At 42.1% G+C, this 8,348-nt stretch overlaps 1 protein-coding gene across 1 annotated transcript in view; it reads right to left on the bottom strand.

Annotated features, from left to right (window-relative positions):
• Ift81 (intraflagellar transport 81) overlaps window positions 1-8,348 on the bottom strand; it is a 28,470-nt gene that overhangs the window by 756 nt on the left and 19,366 nt on the right. The window lies entirely within an intron of this gene.

Here is an 8,348-nt window from a genome sequence, read left to right as displayed (position 1 = left end):
CTCTACCACTTGAGCCACAGCACCACTTCCAGCTTTTTTCTTTTTGCTTATGTGGTGCTGAGGAATCGAACCCAGGGCCTCAGGTATGCATACCACTTGAGCCACCTTCCCAGCCCTTGAGCGCTGTGGCTCAAGTGGTAGGGCACTAGCCCTGACCTGAAGAGCAGAGGGACAACACCCAGGCTCAGAGTTTAGGTTCCAGATCGACAAACACACACACACACACACAAATAAATAAGGCAGGTATCTGGACATAGCCATTCTTGTGGATTCACAATATAAAGGCATTATTGGAGAGAGGTAAAAGTAGAGGGTAGGCCTCTGGAAGGAGTAGGTCATCTGGGCTCTCTTCTAATATTCCTTCTTGTCTGCTATCATGATGGACTGACCCCTCTGAAACCATGAGCCTAGGAAAAGCTTTCCTTCCTTAAAAAACAAAACAGGCTAAAGCCAGGCATTGGTGGCTCATACCTATAATCCTAGTTGCTTAAGAAGTTGAGACCTGGAGGATCTTAGTTCAAGCCAGCCTAGACAGAAGAGTTCATATGACTAATAATTAACTTTTAAAATAATTAACCATTAAATTAACTATTAAAATGCCAGACTGAAGTAGAACAAGATAGTCCAGCAAGAGAGTCAGGGCCTTGAGTTCAAGCCCTGGTATCCTCCTCAACAATCCACAGTAGTAATGGCTGATCCAACTTTCGTTTTAGAATATTATATTTATAATCCCATTAATGGCATTTTGTTTGTCTAAGAATAGTGTTCTGACCTATCAAGATGACTTTAAGTTGTAATCTTATTATCTGGCTCATGTAAGGATACCTTTTAGTGTTGTAATGCACAAATTATTGAGGGCTCTGAAGCTGGACTTGACTCTTAATTCTGGTACTACTAAGTGCTAACAATATGACATTGGGCAAGCTAGCTTCAACTCTGTGTGTTTCAGTTCCCTTACCTCTAAAAATAGGGAATAAAAATTATATCTAGGGATGGGAAGGTAGCTCAGTGGTAGAGTGCTTGCCTTGCATGCATGAGGTTCTGGGTTCGATTCCTCAGCACCACATAAGCAGAAAAAGCTGGAAGTGGCACTGTGGCTCAAGTGAGTGGTAGAGCACTATCCTTGAGCTGAAGAGCTAAGGGACAACGCCCAGGCCCAGAGTTCAGGCCCCATGACCAGAAAAAAAAAATTATGTCTATCTCACAGTACAATGGATAAATGCATACAAGAAGCCCAGTATGGCTGGGCGCTGTTGGCTTACGCCTGTAATCCTAGCTACTCAGGAGGCTGAGATCTGAGGATTGTGGTTCAAAGCCAGCCCAAGCAGGAAAGTCCATGATACTCTTTATCTCCAGTGAAGCACCAGAAAACCAAAAGTAGGTTGTGGCTCAAGTGGTACAGTACTCACCTTGAGCTGAAGAGCTCAGGTACAGTGCCTATCCCCAGAGTTCAAGTCCCATGACACCCCCCTCCAAAAAAACAAAAAAACCCAGTATGGTGTTTGACAGATTGTGACTGCATAATAAACTTTTATTATTATTAAGCTGAATTATTTTTTACAAAAATTTAGAGCAAAGATCATTTTGATAACTTTTTAAATTCAGAGATAGTACCAATCAAAATGCTATAGACTATCAACTCAATCATATTTTTACTTAATAAGTATATATTTAGGGGCTGGGAAGGTGGCTGAGTGGTAGAGTACTTGCCTTGAATGCCTGAGGCCCTGGGTTTGATTCCTCAGCACCACATAAGTAAAAACCCGGAAGTCGCGCTGTAGCTCAAGTGGTAGAGCACTAGCCTTGAGCTGAAGAGCTGAGGGACAGTGCCCAGGCCCAGAGTTCAGGCCCCACGACTGGACCCCCCCCCCCAAAAAAAAAGTATACATTTAAAGTCCAATATAAAACCTTTTCTTTTTGGCCCATCCTGATGCTTGAACTCTGGGCCTGAGCACTGGCCCTGAGCTCCTTTTGCTCAAAATCAACACCTCTATGTCTTGAGCCACAATGCTACTTCACTTTTTCTGTGAAGCCAGCCCAGGCTGGCTTCCAACTGTGATTCTCAGATCTCAGCCTCTTGGGCAGCTAGGATTAAAGGCATCAACTACCAACACCCAGCTTAAATATTCTAAATTACCAATATTTAGTTATATCTAGAAAGTATAATCTTTAAACTTAGCCTTTTAACACTTTTCAATGTGAAGGAAAAGAAATCAGGTTGGACTGGCTAGAAAACATATCTTTTTATTCTTTTTTTTTTTTGGTTGGTCTTAGGACTTGAACTCAGAGTCTGGGAACTAGCCTTGAACTCTTTTTGCTCAGGACTAGGGTTCTACACTTTGAACCACAGCACCACTTCCTGTTTTCTGGTGGTTAATTGGAGATAAGTCTCAAGGACTTTCCTGCCTTCAGATCTCAGCCTCCTGAGTAGTTAGGATTACAGGTACCCAGCTGAAACGTATGTTTTATCTCTAAGAAGGTAATTTCAGGGCTGGGAAGGTGGCTCAGTGGTAGAATGCTTGCTTTGCATGCATGAGGCCCTGGGTTTGATTCTTCAGCACCATATAAGCAGAAAAAGCCGGAAGTGGCGCTGTGGCTCAAGTGGTAGAGTGCTAGCCTTGAGCTGAAGAGCTGAGGGACAGTGCCCAGGCCCAGAGTTCAGGCCCACAACCGAAAACAAAACAATAAAACAACCCAGAAGGTAATTTCAATTGCTCTAGAAATTCTTGTCAAAATGTTGGCAGAATAATAAACACATTCCTTTGCTTATTCTTGTGTATTGCCTCAAGTATGAAAGAACAATAAAAATGAAATGTTAAAGTTATAATCAAAGAACAATGGAAAAAAGCATTTAGATACTTTTTCTTTTATTAATAAGGAAAATAAGGAGATATTAATAAACAAGCCTAATAACAAATGCCTACAGTACCTGTCATTCACAATCATAAGAGTAATCAGAAGCTGGATCCCTAACTGGCCACTTTTCTTGTTTTTTTGCAGGGGGGGGGGTGACCTGTGGTGAGGTGTAGACTCAGGGCTTCCCACTCACTAGACAGCCGCTCCAACACTGGAGCCAGACCTCCAACTTTTTGCTTATTATTTTTAGAACAGGATCTCACATTTATGCTTGGACTGGCATGATCTGTGTGTAATTAGGATGACAGGCATGTGCTACAACATGCAGCTTGTATTGACTGAGCTGGGTTCTCATGAATGTTTTTTGCCCAAGCAGAACTCCAATAGCAGTCCTCCTGATCTCCACTTCCCAAGTAGGTCAGATTACAGCTATGAACCACTGCACCTGGCTATGTCTCTTTCTTAAAACCCTTTCATGAACTGTCTTAACAGTCAAGTAGCAAAGGACATGATTATTTTGGAAATTATCACATGATACTAAGTCAGAAACCTTAGTGAAGTCCAGCAACCTTATATAAATTTAACAAACTTCCTCTTTCTTATCCATATGGCTTGTCATCCTATCAAAGTTGAAAATAAAATTGGTCTACCAAGATTTGTTCTTTATAAAATTACGCATAATGTTCCCCAATACCTTCTGTTCTTTTAGGTAACTGCCAAATAATTTACTTGATTTGTTCTGGTTTCTGATCAAACATAATTCAAAAATTAAGTTGACCTTATCATTTCTAAAGTTAATCTTTTTCCCCTTAAAAATATTCTTTTGCCGAGCACCAATGGCTCACATCTGTAATCCTAGCCACTCAGGAGGCTGAGATCTGAGGATCACGGTTCAAAGCCAGACTGGGCAGGAAAATCCATGAGACTCTTATCTCCAATGAACCACCAGAAAACTGGAAGTGGTACCTGTGGCTCAAGTGGTATAGTGCTTGCATTAAGCTGAGGAGCTCAGGGACAGCACCCAGACCCAGAGTTCAAGCCCCATTATGACTTAAAAAAAAAAATATATATGTATATGTGTGTGTGTGTGTGTGTGTGTGTGTGTGTGTGTGTGTATGTGTGTGTGTGTGTATATCCTTTGTCTATAACCAATACTTCTTTTTTTTTTTTGAGGGGGGTCCGGTTGTGGGGCCTGAACTCTGGGCCTGGGCACTGTCCCTCAGCTCTTCAGCTCAAGGCTAGCGCTCTACCACTTGAGCCACAGCGCCACTTCTGGCTTTTTTCTTTTTTTGCTTATGTGGTGCTGAGGAATCGAACCCAGGGCCCCAAGGCAAGCGCTCTACCACTGAGCCACCTTCCCAGCCCCTATAACCAATACTTCTATACACTATGATTTCTCAAAAATAAAGGCCGATAACTTGGCATTGGGTTCTTTCCCCTCACATTTCCATAGAGAAAATCTAAATGAACTAGAAGCACTAATCACATGGCCACAGCAGTTAGGAATTAGGATGTCCTGTCAACTGGGTAGCATTTTTTTAAAGAAAAATAAAAATGTTAGGAGGTACCAAGATCTCTTATAAAGCAAAACTGCTGCGTAATTAATCATTTTTTTCTTCTGTGGATAGCAAAGATATCATAGAGCGATGATTTTTAGCTCCCAAGTTCATTTAAACCCTCCCCCATCATAAAGCAATATGAAGGCACACATTAAAACCTAAAGGTAGCCAGGCACTTCCTTTGTGGCTCAATGAACCACCAGAAAACTGGAAGTGGTGCTGTGGCTCAAGTGGTAGAACACTTGCCTTAAGCTGAAGAGCTCAGGTACAGCACCGAGGCCCAGAGTCAAGCTCCATGACTGACCAAATATAAAAAAAGAAGCCCGGCACCAGTGGCTCACACCTGCAATCCTAGCTACTCAAGAGACTGAGATATTAGGATTGTGGTTCAAAGCCAGCCCAAGCAGGAACCTCCATGAGACTTTTTTTTTTTTAGGGGGGTCTGGTCGTGGGGCCTGAACTCTGGGCATGGGCGCTGTCCCTCAGCTCTTCAGCTCAAGGCTAGCACTCTACCACTTGAGCCACAGCGCTACTTCCAGCTTTTTTCTTTTTACTATACGTGGTGCTGAGGAGTCAAACCCAGGGCTCAGGCATGCAAGGCAAGCGCTCTACCACTGAGCCACCTTCCCAGCCCCTCCATGAGACTCTTATCTCCAATAAACTACTCAGAAAAGGCCAGATGTGGTATTGTGGCTCACATGGAAAACAATAGTCTTGAGCACGACAGCTCCCAGACCCTGAGTTCAAGCTCCAGGACTAATAAAAAAAAAAAATTCAATCAAGTATTGACCTCTTCATCTAGCTAAAGGCATATTAGGACATTACAATCAGAAATACTATACTGAAAAACAGCACCCTAGAAACAATTAATTTGTGTTTGGCACAAGTGAAAATTCACCGTCAATTTATTTTTTGGGTCACCTGAACTCAGGGTCTGGGCACTGATTCTGAGCTTTTCCCTTCAAGGCTAGTGCTCTACCACTTCGAGCCATAGCTCCACTTCTGGTTTTCTGATGGTTAGAGATAAGAATCTCATGGACCTTGCTGCCTGGGCTGACTTCGAACTGTGATCCTCAGATCTTAGCCTCCTGAGTAGCTAAGATAACAGGCATGAGCCACTGGCACCTGGTTTCCTTAGACTTTTTTTTTTTTTTGGGGGGGGGTCTAGTCATCGGGCCTGAACTCTGGGACCGTGGGCTGTCCCTCAGCTCTTCAGCTCAAGGCTAGTGCTCTACCACTTGATCCACAGTGCCACTTCCGGCTTTCTTCTTTTTGCTTATGTGGTGCTGAGGAATCGAACCCAGGGCCTCAGGTATGCAAGGCAAGCGCTCTACCACTGAGCCACCTTCCCAGACCACCTCCTTAGACTTTTATAGAAATACATTCATCAACAAAGACAAGTTTTTCTATTATTTGTTGTTTTTGTTCGCTGTGTTTTTCACTTTTATAATCTAATACTTATAAATCAATGAGTTCACTTAAAAATGGAAAGTTTGAATTAGTATCTCCTATTTTGTTATTGATTTATTCAATAATAATTTATTTAGTATCTTATTTTTAACTTATTTTAAATTTTATTTATTTTTATTTTTTTGTTGGTCATGGGGTTTGAACTCTGGGCTTGGACACTGTCCCTATGCTCAAAGTGAATGATCTACCGCTTGAGCCACAGCGCCACTTCTGGTTTTCTAGTGGTTTATTGGAGATAAGAGTCTCATGGACTTTCCTGCCTGGGCTAGCTCTGAACCGTGATCCTCAGATCTCAGCCTCCGAGGATTACAGGCATGAGCCACTGGTGCCCAGCTTTATCATTTTTATTATCTTACTATTTTTCTTTTCAGCAGTACTAGGGTTTGCATTCAGGACCTCACATTCACTGGGTAAGCACTCTGTCTCTTGACAAAGTTGTCTAATAACAACTCCCAGCCCTTTTTGTTTTACTTATTTTTCAGACAGGGTCTCCCTTTTTTTTCTGCCAGGAGCTGAGGTAGAACTGGACTGTAATTTTCTATTCATACCTCTCACGAGGCCAGAATGACATACCTTCAACACCATGCCCATCTCACTGGTTGAGATGGACCGGCCTCCCAATAGACTGGGGATAGCAGGTAAGATCCACACCCCCAGCCAGACTGCTCACATTTTATATCAAGAGTATCTTACCACTGTTACAAAAAGATTTAAGTTTTTAAAAATAAGATTATCTTCTCATAAATATTCAAATTAAGAAAGTTAAACCCAGTAGTCACACCCCTGGTTCCCTGAGACATGGAACTTACCTCGTCTCCCTTCAAAACCTCGGTGCCATCCAGTTCTCGGGTCTGATTTGTCTTTACTGACACTTCCTTTTCTAGGCTGGTTAACTTCTCCTTGGCATCTTGAAGTTCCTCAGCCTTGGCTTCTTTTTTACGAGAAATAATGGATGCCTAATTGAGCATTTAATGTAGATAGAAGACAAACAGTCAAATTTCTATTATCTTGTATAGCTGTGCTTTAGATTTTTATCAAAAAATTTTCATTATCAGCTTTGTTTCTCCTGACCAGAACTGCTTGCCCTATTACATATCTTTATCAACTATAAATATAACTTCAGTATCTAATGTATATTAAGTATCAACCAAAAGACAAAAGCCCTAAAGATACAGAACATATCGATAGGGAAACAAAAATGCACTAATGAAATCTTCAAGTTTTCTCAAGTAACACTCAAATACTAATGAAAATACCTTGCAGGGAGGTAAGTAGATGTTAACACTGGAGAAAATAAAACATTTTCAGAACTACAACACAGATCATCTTATCAAATTCAATACCCATATTTTATAGTGAAACCTTAAAATAGCTATTTGGGCCATTCTAAAAAATAAACTGTAAGTTCAAAATCAAACACCTTGCTTACCATAATTATGCAAATATTTACACAACCAAAACAGCTGCTTGTAAGCCATAATGCAGCATTGGCTGTTAGCTACCAACTTGGGGGTAGCGGTAGTGGGGAGATTTCTTAAATGAATTGTCTTTTTTTGGGGGGGGAGGGGATCGGGCATGGGGCCTGAACTCTGGGCTGGGCGTTGTCACTCAACTCTTCAGCTCAAGGCTAGCACTCTACCACTTGAGCCACAGTACCACTTCTGGCTTTTTCTGCTCATGCGGTGCTGAAGAATTGAACAAAGGGCCTCATGCATGCAATGCAAGCACTCTACCACTGAGCCGCCTTCCCAGCCCCTCATTATCATACTTATTGAAGAAAAAAAAATCAGCCAATTTGTACCATTTAGTGAAACAGTATAAGTTGTACGCAAAGTTGTATGCAAACCCTGTGAAAAATTATAGTGTAAACCAAGTGTCTGTGGCTCATGCCCATAAGCCTAAGCTACTCAGGAGGCTACTTCAGGAGGCTGAAATCCAGTCCAAAGCCACCAGGTCAGAAAAGTCCATGAGATTGTATCTTTAAAATAACAAATGAAGGCCGGATGCCGGTGGCTCACACCTGTAATCCTAGCTACTCAGGAGGCTGAGATCTGAGGATCGCGGTTCAAAGCCAGCCTGGGCAGGAAAGTCTGTGAGACTTTTATCTCCAATAAACCACTAGAAAACCAGAAGTGGTGCTGTGGCTCAAGTGGTAGAGCATTTGCCTTGAGCTGAAGAGCGCAGGGACAGCGCCCAAGCCCAAAGTTCAAGCCCCATGAATGACCCCCCCAAAAAAAAGAAAGAAAAGCAGGCCTGGAGGCATGGATCAAGGGACAGAATGCGCCAGCTGAGCATAAAGCCTTAAATTCAAACACTAGTACTACAAAAAAAATTTTTTTTTCTTCATTTAAATCATGAATACTATCCAGTGCTGGTGGCTCACGCCTGTCATCCTAGCTACTCAGGAGGCTGAGATCTGAGGATCATGGTTCAAATCTAGCCCAGGCAGAAAAGTCCATGAGA

Source organism: Dipodomys ordii, unplaced genomic scaffold, assembly GCF_000151885.1.
Source record: "Dipodomys ordii isolate 6190 unplaced genomic scaffold, Dord_2.0 Scaffold66, whole genome shotgun sequence".
NCBI lineage: Eukaryota > Metazoa > Chordata > Mammalia > Rodentia > Heteromyidae > Dipodomys > Dipodomys ordii.
Note: the sequence above shows the minus strand (reverse complement) of the source record. Positions and strands in the feature narration are given on the sequence as shown.